Here is a 12,920-nt window from a genome sequence, read left to right as displayed (position 1 = left end):
CTCTATGTATTCTTTCCATCTCTTTACTAAGTCTTCACCAAACAGCAATTTCCCCTCTTTATTTTCTATTGTGCCTAAGAGTGTTGTTTTACGTTTGTTAAAAAACTGATTTGCCTTTCTGTAGGCTAAATCAGTTTCTTCCGTTTTGCATATTTTCTTCCACTTCCCTGCACATTTCTGCAGAGTGAACATTTCATTCCAGAAACATCCCCCAGGCTGCGGCTAAGCCATGTCTCCGTAATATCCTTTCTTTCAGGAGTGCTAGTTCTGCAAGGTTCGCAGAAGAGCTTCTGTAACGTTTGGAAGGTAGGAGAGGAGGTACTGGCAGAAGTAAAGCTGTGAGGACGGGGCGTGAGTCGTGCTTGGGTAGCTGACTTGGTAGAGCACTTGCCCGCGAAAGGCAAAGGTCCCGAGTTCTAGTCTCGGTCCGGCACACAGTTTTAATCTGCCAGGAAGTTTCAAATTTTCTTTTGCTTTCCTAGATTCTCTATTAACTAAATTCCTTAGTCTTCTGTATTCAGCTTTTCTTTGTTCATCAGTTGCATTTTTGTATAATCTCCTGTTTTCTATAAGCTCAATAATAATAGTGGTAATGCTTCATTAAAAAAAAGAAACAGAAAAACAGGGGATACTGGTAGTGGTCAAAATCACATGTACTTGTCTGCAATTGCAAGTCAAAACCTGATACATGAAATCAGCCCCTTGGGTATGGAGCATCCAAACTGACAACGTACAGACATCTGTTTGTATGTCTACCACCAGTGCTGGTGCTATGGTAATGAACTGCTAACTGGTTTTCATCAGTCATTTTTAGCCTACCATGCAGTCTCATTATCATTCTACATTTTGTTTGACCAGTACTTAATTAACAGCTAGTTGTCTCATCGTTTCCAGTGCAAGAAACCGCCTGCTCTAATCAAATAGTTTCTGAGTCGCTGAGTTACTTTTCTGTGATGGACATTTCTATTGGTAATTCGCACCTCTGTGTGATTGGCTGTTAAGAGGCGGTTAACTAGATTATGTGATCAAAAGTATCAAGATACCTGGCTGAAAATGACTTACAAGTTCTTGGCACTAGCCATCGCTAATACTGGAATTCAAAATGGTGTTGGCCCACCCTTAGCCTTGATGACAGCTTCCAGTCTCGCAGGCATACGTTCAATCAGGTGCTGGAAGGTTTCTTGCGGAATGCAGCCCATTCTTCACGGAGTTCTGCGCTGAGGAAAGGTAGTGACGTCGATCGGTGAGGCCTGGAACGACGTCAGCGATCCACAACATCCCAGAGGTGTTGTATAGGATTCAGGTCAGGACTCCGTGTAGGCTAGACCATTGCACGAATGTTACCGTCGTGAACCACTCCGCCACAGACCGCGCATTATGAACAGGTGCTCGATGGTGGTGAAAGGTGCAATCGCCATCCCCGAATTGCTCTTCAACAGTGAGAAGCAAAGAGGTGCTTAAATCACCAGTGCAGGCCTTTGCTGTGAGAGTACCACGCAAAACAACAAGGGGTGCAAGCCTCCCCTCCCGCCATGAAAAGCCCGATCACACCATAACACCACCGCCTCCGAATTTTACCGTTGGCACTACACACTCTGACAGATGATGTTCACCGGGCATTCGCCATACCCACTCCCTGCCATCAGATTGCCAGATTGTGTACTGTGATCCGTTACTCCACACAACGTTTTTCCACTGATCAATCGTCATATGTTTACGCTCCTCACACCAAGCGAGGCGTCGTTTGGCATTTACCGGCGTGATGTGTGGCTTGTGAGTAGCCGCTCGACCGTGAACTCCAAGTTTTCCCACCACTGACCTAACTGTCATAGTACTTGCAGAGGATCCTGGTGCAGTTTGGAATTCCTGTGTGACTGTCTGGACGACCCTCTTCAACTGTCCATGGTCTCTGTCAGTCAACAGACGAGGTCGACCTGTACGCTTTTGTGCTGGACGCGTCCCTTTGCGTTCGAAAACATTGGACTTAGGGATGTTTAGGAGAGTGGAAATCTCGCGTGCAGACGTATGGCACAAAATGTCTTTTTCCAAAGTTGTTTCACAGAGGAAGACTGCACTGTAGTTCCTTCTCTAGATTGTCGCACAGATTACAAAATGGTAGATATCGAAATAGACGACAGAGGGATAGAGAAACACAATTAAAATCACCCAAAAGAGGAAAGGCCGCTGGACCTGATGGGATACCAGTTCGATTTTACACAGAGTACGAGAAGGAACTTGCCCCCCTTCTTGCAGCGGTGTACCGTAGGTCTCCAGAAGAGCGTAGCGTTCCAAAGGACTGGAAAAGGGCACAGGTTATCCCCGTTTCAAGAAGGGACGTCGAACAGATGTGCAGAACTATAGACCTATATCTCTAGAATTTTGGAACACGTATTATGTTCGAGTATAATGACTTTTCTGGAGACTAGAAATCTACTCTGTAGGAATCAGCACGGGTTTCGAAAAAGACGGTCGTGTGAAACCCAGCTCGCGCTATTCGTCCACGAGATTCAGAGGGCCATAGACACGGGTTCCCAGGTAGATGCCGTGTTTCTTGACTTCCGAAAGGCGTTCGATACAGTTCCCCACAGTCGTTTAATGAACAAAGTAAGAGCATATGGACTATCAGACCATTTGTGTGATTGGATTGAGGAGCTCCTAGATAACAGAACGCAGCATGTCATTCTCAATGAAGAGAAGTCTTCCGAAGTAAGAGTGATTTCAGGTGTGCCGCAGGGGAGTGTCATAGGACCGTTGCTATTTGCAATATACATAAATGACCTGGTGGATGACATCGGAAGTTCACTGAGGATTTTTGCGGATGATGCTGTGGTGTATCGAGAGGTTGTAACAATGGAAAATTGTGCTGAAATGCAGGAGGATGTGCAGCGAATTGACGCATGGTGCAGGGAATGGCAATTGAATCTCAATGTAGACAAGTGTAATGTGCTGCGAATACATAGAAAGAAAGATCCCTTATCATTTAGCTATAAAATAGCAGGTCAGCAACTGGAAGCAGTTAATTCCATAAATTATCTGGGAGTACGCATTAGGAGTGATTTAAAATGGAATGAACATATAAAGTTGATCGTCGGTAAAGCAGATGCCAGACTGAGATTCATAGGAAGAATCGTAAGGAAATGCAATCCGAAAACAAAGGAAGTAGGTTACAGTACGCTTGTTCGCCCACTGCTTGAAAACTGCTTAGCAGTGTGGGATCCGTACCAGATAGGGTTGATAGAAGAGATAGAGAAGATCCAACGGAGAGCAGCGCGCTTCGTTACAGGAACATTTAGTAATCGCGGAAGCGTTATGGAGATGATAGATAAACTCCAGTGGAAGACTCTGCAGGAGAGACGCTCAGTAGCTCGGAACGGGCTTTTGTTAAAATTTCGAGAACATACCTTCACCGAAGAGTCAAGCAGTATATTGCTCCCTCCTACGTATATCTCGCGAAGAGACCATGAGGATAAAATCAGAGAGATTAGAGCCCACACAGAAGCATACCGACAATCCTTCTTTCCACGAACAATACGAGACTGGAATAGAAGGGAGAACCGATAGAGATACTCAGGGTACCCTCCGCCACACACCGTCAGGTGGCTTGCGGAGTATGGATGTAGATGTAGATGTAGATGTGACATCTATCACCTGACCATATTCGAAGTTCGTGAGTTCCGCTGATATGGAGTAGCTGGCAGTAGGTAGCAGCACACTGCACCTAATATGAGAAACGTATGTTTTTGGGGGTGTCCGGATACTTTTGGTCACATAGTGTAGCAGCGCTGGCCCGCCGCTGGACCGAGTGACGTCAGCTGGAACGAGGGGCCGGCGCCACGTTTGAAGCTGCCGCTCCCGTCTCTCTGAAAACGTCGAGCGCCCACCGTTGTTTCCTTTCAACATACAATGGCCGCGCCCACGCTCTAATAACTGTGTTCCCCTCGTCTCTTTCAAAACTGTTGCTGATCACTCTAATCTCATTCAAAAAATGGTTCAAATGGCTCTGAGCACTATGGGACTTAACTTCTGAGGTCATCAGTCCCCTATAGCTTAGAACTACTTAAACCCAACTAACCTAAGGACATCACACACATCCATGCCGGAGGCAGTATTCGAACCTGCGACCGTAGCGGTCGCGGGGCTCCAGACTGAAGCGCCTAGAACCGCTCCACCACTCCGGCCAGCTAATCTCATTCATCTCTTTTATAAAGGAATCCCAGTATGTTTGACACGTGAGCTAGGGCTCTCGTGTTTTCGAACTGTAGTTCACGTCCGTTTTCCAAGTAAAGGTCAGTTATGGTCAACTTGACAAGCTCCCCTTGTTTAATATCTTATGCTCAGTACAACGCTCTGCAACTGTGAATTGTCTGACGCATGTAAATGCTGCCACATTTACAAGGAACGCCGCACATACTGGGCACATGAACAGCTGTGCTGTCTTTAAGGGGGTAGGACGTCAAACGGCCCAACTTGTAGCAGGACAGGCACCACAGGACATTTTATTCAGAAATCACACTCATAGCAGTGGAAGTTCAAAAACATAACAAAATAATTTGCCTTTTACATGTGGAATTTCAACATTTTTCACCCACTATTGGCTGCATTTGTTGCTATAGGTATACTTTTCTTGATAAGTAAGAGAGATTCTATTATGAATTTGGCACAGCATACAAACCATACTTACAGCCGTATGAAGCTCTAGAGTTTACTTAATTTATGAAAAAATGAGTAAGCTGTTACATTTTAAACTTTACGTTTAGATAAAAAATCTAATTTTATTGTCAATTATCTCAGTTTTTACCAGAGTTTTTATAGATTTGGAAAATTCTAGATTTTCATACACCTGTAAGCATGGTTTGTACGCTGCGCCAAATTAACCGAAGAGTCTGTCTTACCTATGAAGAAAAGCCAATAGCAAGTGAAAAAATGATGAAATTTAATTACTTTATTTTTCTGAATTTATCAGCAATAACAAAATTAGGACGACGGTCTTCGTATTACATTCGCATGTTCTGCGCGGGTCCCTGGAAGCGCTGCCCGCTGTGTGAGGCCCCCGTAGCAGACTGCAGTTGGTACCTGCCGGCCTCGCAGCCGTTGGCAGCACTGACTGCGTGCCACAGCCCTGCCGCTTCAGGCGTCTGTCGCATTTGTAGCGAGTCGTGTCCAGTGTGACGTTCTGCGTTGGGATTTCGTGCTGCTGTTTCTGCGCCGAGAATTTCTTCTGCTACACCCACACCCTTAATAAGGTAAGGACGACTGTTTTCATGCGTTCCCACAGTATTGAATTATTTTCTTTGTTTTCTTTTGGTTTGTTTCTGCAAAGTCATGGCAGCTGTAAGGTTTCATTTAGGTTCACTATGGAGACTATCGCGTATAAAACAAACCGCGTTCGTTTATTACGCTCTCAAAATACTAACGAATTTCGTATTACAAATCTTGATGTTTTAAAGTCCTACCGACGTTCCTATTAATTCTGCTGTTCTACGGACTTCAGGCATGAGTGAAAAGCATAGGCTCGGACGAGATTTCTACTCGTATTCGCGCCATTTTGTTGAATTTTTTTTCCCGAAATGTAGGTTCGTGTTTGTACACATGTGATCCATAAAAGGATTATTCTGCTTCTTAGGAATAACAGAACAGAATGATGGAACACTGCTCGTGCAAGTAGATAAGGTGCTATGGCAACTTCGACTATAGAGGAATTAAACAATTACTTTCCGTCAGGATAGTGCGTAGACCTTGGGACAGTCTGATCCTACTCCTAATGGCTTGAAATCAAACCAAGCTAGACGCATTTTGACAGTTCCATAGTGGAGCATTGAATCAGATATTTCCCGAAGCCGTCGGCTCCACGAAAACTGCCGAATTTAGTACAACTAATATGTTCGCGTCTTTCCCCCAGTCCTGCATTAGCAATCGTCAGCACGTTAAGTCACGCAAATGTACTTTAGTACACAACGCTGTTCCATTTAATTTCGATATCTTCACTTTTCTAGAGAAATGTTTTTGGTGACAAGGTAGTCTGTTGGGTAGTCAGTAAGACCAAATGTGTAAATGCAGAAATGAATGAATTCTTACGTTGACCTAAAATTGATCCTCTTGCTAGAAAAGTTGTCAAAATTCCCGGCGTTAGGGGCTTAGTCTTCACTTCTGTTAATAATCGTGCATCTCCAGGCAGTGACTGTGCCGTACACTTACCAGAAAAGTAGTCGGCTTTCTGCTAAGGGGGTATCTGGACGAGTGAAGCAGTATCCCACGTAAAGGCCCAGTACTGAAACAGTGTGGCAGTAAAACCAGCCAACCTCAGAATCCTTTCTGACAAGCGTTTGTCAGTGCTCAGAACGATATCAAAATACAGAGTATCAGTTACAAATCTCGCTGCAGAACTCAACTGTTACATATATTCTTGATGGAACAGTCCATAGCTGTACTTTCGGTTCATAGCGTGCACGCTGGACACTACGAACAGGCAGTTCACCTGTGGACTGTTCCATCAAAACTAAGCTGGGAGAAACTGAAGATTCACATACATGTTCTTGTCAAACCAAACGGGTGCTGCTGAGTAATACTTTATTAGGACAAATAAAGAATTATTCAACTGTTGCGGCTTTAAGAAGAACGCATTGTTACATCTGTAGTTGCCTACAGTATAAAGTGTGTTGCTGTTGCGTAGAGAAAAATACACAGTTTATATCATAGCAAGCGGATCTCTTGACATTAATACGTTAAGAGTAATTTCATCGTCTTTTGTGGAAGTAAATGAAATATAGCAATGCAGGTGGTTGTAGACAAACTTCCACAAAGAAGGGCTGATACGATAGCCACCTCCTCACCTCCCTGAAATATGGGTTGTGTTGACAAATTGGTCTGCATACATACATACGTACATACATACATACATACATTGATCCTTGTTGCATAGAGCATTAATACATTTCGTAATGATGTGGGATGTCACTTTAACATAAGTTTTCTTTACACAAAATAGTAAATATTTTTATAGTTAATACTTCATGTCTAAAGATTCATCTATTCAGTAGGCGCTGTCATTCAGGAATACTTTCATTTTCTTTTAAATGTTGCTTGGATATCTGCCGGATTTTAATTCTATTTGGCAAATGACCAAATATTTTTGTGGCAGCATAATTCACACCTTCTTGTGACAAAGTGAGATTTAATCCAGAGTAGTGAAGATCTTCGTTACTTCTAGTGTTGTAGCTATGCACTTTGCTGTTATTTTTGAATTGGGGTGAGTCATTGACAAATGTCATAAATGAATATACGTACTGCGAGGGTACTGTGAATATCTCAAGTTCATTAAATAAATGTCCGCAAGGTCATCTTCGGTGGGCTCCAGCTGTTAGCCTGATGCTATGAATACTTTTCCTCTTAGTGACGAACTGCCCCCAAATACGATACCATGTGAATGAAAATAGGCATAGTAGGCTAATTTAATGATGTTCATCACCAAAATTTTGCAATAACCCCAGTAGCATAAGTAGCTCAACCTAATCATTTCAGCAGATCATTGATGTTTCTTCAAATTCAATGTCTCGTTAGTGTACACATCCAGAAATTTTGAATACTCTGCCTTAGCAATAGACTTGCTTTCATAGCCTATATTTATCAATGGTGTTACGCCATTTACTGCACAGAATTGCATACACTTTTTTCTCAAAATTTAATGAGTCCATTTGCAGAGAACCACTTAATAATTTTGTGAAAGACATTATTTACAATTTCCTTGAGTGTGATTACTGTACTTGTATCATTAGCAAAAAGAACTAGCTTTGCATGCATTAATATATATTGAGAACAGTAAGGGACCCAAGACTGAACTCTGTGGGACACCATTCTTGATACCTCCTCAGTTAAAGGACTCTGCTGATTTTTGCAGACAATCTGTAGTGCTAATTTCAGCCTTCTGCATTCTTCCAGTTAAATATGAATTAAACCATTTGTGCACTGTCCCACTCATGCCACAGTACTTAAGCTTGTGTAGAAGAAATTCATGATTCACACCATCAAAAGCTTTGAGAGGTGACAAAATATCCTAATGGGTGATGTTTGGTTATTCAGTGCATTTAATATTTGATCAGTGAAAGCACATATATAGCATTTTCTCTTGAAAAGCCTTTCTGAAAACCAAATTGACATTTTGTTAGTACTTCATTTTTACAGGTACGTGATGCTACTCCTGAATACATAACTTTTCAAGACTTTTGAATAAAGCTATCAGAAGTGAGACTGGCTGGTAGTTGTTAGCATCAGACCTATCCCCATTTTGGAAATACGGAAGCGTCCGATCCCGCCCGTCTGCTTTGACGTCACAAATATGGCGGAAACGACCATAAACCACGATTCCAATATAAAGTCGTTACGTACACATTATGAGGACGAAAATACATCGAAAAACACACACACTTTCCACAAAAAGCCTAATGAGACTAACGGGACAAGCGCGGGAAATGGGGTGTTTTTGGGTGGGGGCAAACTAAATATAAACTAATTTAGACACCCACCCCAATACAAAACACAAAACTCTCCAAATACCACTAAACACAATATCATCTGGAATCGGACACTTCCCTTGACCTATATAGCTCAACAGCAGCTCCCGATCCCATAAATTAGGATCAAACACTTTCCTTGGCCTATATAGCTCGAAAAACATCTCCCGATACCAATACCAACATACACAGCCACACATTGGGATCGAACACTTCCCTTGACCTGTGCACTGTTAATTTTATCCGTCATATCCATTGCTGAACAAAAACAACAACCGATTAATTTTACTAAAATTACCACACGATGTACAGCGAACACTAAATTAACTTTCACACAAAATCAGTTTACTCACTGAAACGAATTCCACCACAAACACAGCCAACACTCGAACAATTCTGGATAATGATCAAAAGCAAACTGAGCCCATTACACCACACAAACGAAAACCCTGAACGTACCACCAGAGCACAACAAACCACAACACGACGACATCTACAAACACGCCACACTCACAAACCAAACTCCGCGACGTCGTGACGTCACACACAACACCCTTACGTCACGGGTCAAAGCCGACGCGTGGGATCGGACGCTTCTGTCGACCCCTCATTTTTACGCAGTTTTTGAACAACAGCGTATTTCAGTCTATCAGGAAAAATACATATCTGGCTGAGACTCCTACTTATTCGTTGGGAACAAGCTTTCAGTACTCCGTAGCACAGCGAGAGGTAGGTTGGTGTGGAGTAAGGTGGTATGGCTGTGAGACGGGTAGGACAATGAACGTGAATGCGAAATAAAGGGTGGAGCTACGGGGTTCGTATGTAGCATGTACTTCATCATAAGAGCAAACCAGATGTGAACTGACACAAGCGGGATGATTGATCAGCAGCCATAGCTCTCTTAAACTGGTGGTGTTCCGCTCTTGGAAGTAGGTCCAACGTAAGTGTTCGGTAGGTTACTAGTATGTCAGTGCGGAAGAACCTTTCAGACATTCTGACGTATTAACAGCCATCAACGTCTATCTTAATCGTACTTAACCTACATAACTTTTATCTTAAATTGTGTACAGTGTCTCTGTAACCAGTACGTGTGCTCTGATTGTCTCGCTGTTCAATACGTACCGCGAAAATGGACGACACTGCTTCCTGCTTCGTAGTGAAACACGCGCCTGGAACACCGTTAATGGCGAGAAACAAGTAGTTAATGTTCTTCACAAGATTACAGACAAAAATCAGCTTTTGACTTTTTCGAGTAGGACTATGTATCAGAAATAAGGGAGGTGTTAACTACATGCGTGGCGTGATAGACAGGGTCGTAGACTGACCATCGTGTGTGCCGGCGGGCGGTGGTTCTACACTCCACGTGGTGCGCAATTTTCTTTGTTGGGTTTGAATACCTAAAGCATATAAATATGAAACTCATCACATCTACATATACATCTATATGGTTACTCTGCAATTCACACTCAAGTGCTGGGCAGAGGGTTCATTGAACCATTTTCATACTACTTCTCTGCCATTCCACTCTCGAATGGCGCGTGGGAAAAAGGAACACCTATATCTTTCCGTTGGAGCTCTGATTTCTCTTATTTTAATATCATGATCATTTCTTCCTACGTAGTTGGGTGTCGACAAAATATTTACACATTCGGGAGAGAAAGTTGGAGATTGAAATTTCGTAAATAGATCTCTCCTCAATCAAGACTGCCTTTGATTCAGTGACTCTCACCCCAACTCGCGTATCCTGTCAGTTACACTCTCACCCCTATTTCGCGATAACACGAAATGAGCTGCCCTTCCTTGAACTTTTTCGATGTCCTCCGTCAATCCTACCTGGTAAGGATCCCATACCGCGCAGCAATATTCCATCAGAGGATGGACAAGTGTGATGTAGGCTGTCTCTTTAGTGTCCTGCCAACAAAGCGCAGTCTGTCTCGCCTTCCCCACAATATTATCTATGTGGTCTTCCCAATTTAAGTTGCTCGTAATTGGAATTCCTAGGTATTTAGTCGAATTGACAGCCCTAAGATTTGTGCGATTTATCGTATACCCAAAATTACTCGGATTTCTTTTAGTACCCATGTGGATGACCTCGCACTTTTCTTTGCTTAGTGCCAATTGCCACTTTTCTTACCATACAGAAATTCTCTCTAGGTCATTTTGTAGTTGGAATTGATCGTCTGATGACTTTACTAGACTGTAAATTACAGCGTCATCTGCAAACAATCTAAGGGGGCTGCCCAGATATCTCCTAGATCATGTATGTAAATCAGGAACAGCAGAGGGCCTATGACACTACCTTGCGAACGCCTTATATCACTTCTGTTGTAGTCGATGATTTACCGTCTATCGCCACGAACTGTGACCTCTCTCGGAGAGGAAATCACGAATCCAATCACACAACTGAGACGATACTCCATATGCACGCAATTTGATTAATAGTCGCTTGTGAGGAACGGTATCGAAAACCTTATGGAAATCTAGGAATATCGAATCGATATGAGATCCCTTATCGACAGCACTCATTACTTCATGGGAATAAAGAACGATATTTCCTGAATCAGTGTTGGTTATGTATCAATAAGTCATTTTCTTCAAAGTGATTCATAATGTTAAAGTACAGTATGTGCTCCAAAATCCTACTGCAAATTGAGGTCATTGATTTGGGTCTGTAATTAAATGGGTTACTCCTATTTCCTTTCTTGAATATTGATGTGACCTTTGCTACTTTCCAGTCTTCAGGAACAGACCCTTCGTCAAGTGAGCGGTTGTATATGATTCATAAGAAAGGCGGTGTTGTCTGCATACTCTGAAAGGAACCTGATTGCTATATCATCTGGACCTGAAGACTTGCCTTAGTAAAGTGATTTGAGTTGTTTCGCAACACAAATCTACTTTTGTCACTCACGCTAACAACTGTTCTGATTTCGAGTTCTGGAATATGTACGTCGTCTTCTTTCGTGAAGGAATTTCGGAAAACTGTATTTAGTAACTCCGCTTCAGCGGCACCACCATTGGTAACTTCTCCATCGCTATCGCCCAGTGGCGGTGTTGACTGCTTTCTGCCACTGCTGTACTTTACATACGACCAGAATCTCTTCGGGTTTTCTACCATATTTTGAGACAATGTTTCATTGTGGAAACTATTAAAAGCATCTAGCATTGACGTGCACACTATTTCGAGCTTCCGTGAATCTTAGCCAGTCCTCGAGATTTTGCGTTCCTCTGAATTTGGCATGCGTTTTTCGTTGCTTATGCAACAATGATCTAACGTGTTTTGTGTACCATGGTGGATCAGTCCCGTCTCTTAACTTAGGCGGTATGAATGTATTGCTGTCGATACTGTATCTGTGAATTTGAGCCATATCTTCTCTACACTTACTTAGCTTGGAAGGAATGGAGACACTCTTAGGAAAGCATCAAGCAGGATTTTTATCTGCTGTTGTAAATAGTTATATTTTGCGTTTGTTTTTAGTGGTTTTGGTTGATATGGTTTTGCGCCATATATGGCAATTAACTCATGAGTCACCAATTTTAAGAAAAATGCAGATCTTGTAGTTCACAATTACATATCAACGAAAATTTCTGGTTTTCATTGCAAGTATAAATTCTCAATTACCGATATTTTATAAAAGATTGCAAAAGATGGTTGAAGATAAAACGTTATATAAATAAGTTTCTTGGAGAAAAATTGTAAAGTCAAGTACGCTCTTCGCATACGCCCATTGTTTTGTAGGACAGATGTGATCTAACATGAGCCAGAGTGATAAATGGCGCAGAAAGATGGAAGACAATTTTGATGGCGTCGAGCACGCTGCACAAATGGACTATTTTTAGAGTTGTGGTCGTAACACTGCAGTCTGAACCCGGCAGAATTGATATGGAGCCAAGTTAAGGGATTTGTCGCGAGGAATAACAAGACACTACGCTGTCAAACGTACTGCAACTAATGCGCGAAGCTTTGTGACACGTCGCTGCCATACGATGGCGAACTGCAGAACAGCACGTCACGAAAGAGGAGGAGGAAATGTGGACACTTTTCTGGCTTGGGGTTCTGTCTCTGATAGACTCGTTATCAACGTAGCTGTACTAAAGTGTGTTCAGCGGTGTCCGATGTGGAAGGAGTTCAGAGATGACCAGACAACTGACTCCGATACCTTCAGTGGCTTAGTATTTTACTACATTGCGCTTTTACGCCACGCACAGCTCATGTAGAAAAATTACCCTCGTTAGTCACGAATTTTCATCACTCCTGCTTTTAATTAAAATACTATGTTCGCTAATATAGATGGCATGTTATATTTTCCGTCGGGTCACCTGAGTAGAAAATCACCCGAGTTTTGCCATATATTATTTCCTTCTGTTTAAAAATTCACATCCAAAGCTGTGTTGTCCTCTGCTCGTCTCTTTCTA

General features: G+C 42.5%; 1 protein-coding gene across 3 annotated transcripts in view; it reads left to right on the top strand.

Moving 5' to 3' along the window:
* The first annotated feature begins 5,020 nt into the window (after positions 1 to 5,020).
* Positions 5,021 to 12,920, top strand: part of LOC126426866 (speckle-type POZ protein-like) — a 299,470-nt gene continuing 291,570 nt past the window's right edge. For all 3 annotated transcript variants that reach the window (XR_007576448.1, XM_050088902.1, XM_050088901.1), the window contains exon 1: positions 5,021 to 5,243. The gene's annotated coding sequence lies outside the window, so the exon portion shown is untranslated. The remainder of the gene's footprint in view (positions 5,244 to 12,920) is intronic.

This window comes from Schistocerca serialis, chromosome 11 (assembly GCF_023864345.2).
Source record: "Schistocerca serialis cubense isolate TAMUIC-IGC-003099 chromosome 11, iqSchSeri2.2, whole genome shotgun sequence".
NCBI lineage: Eukaryota > Metazoa > Arthropoda > Insecta > Orthoptera > Acrididae > Schistocerca > Schistocerca serialis.
This window is presented reverse-complemented; position numbering and strand designations above follow the sequence as displayed.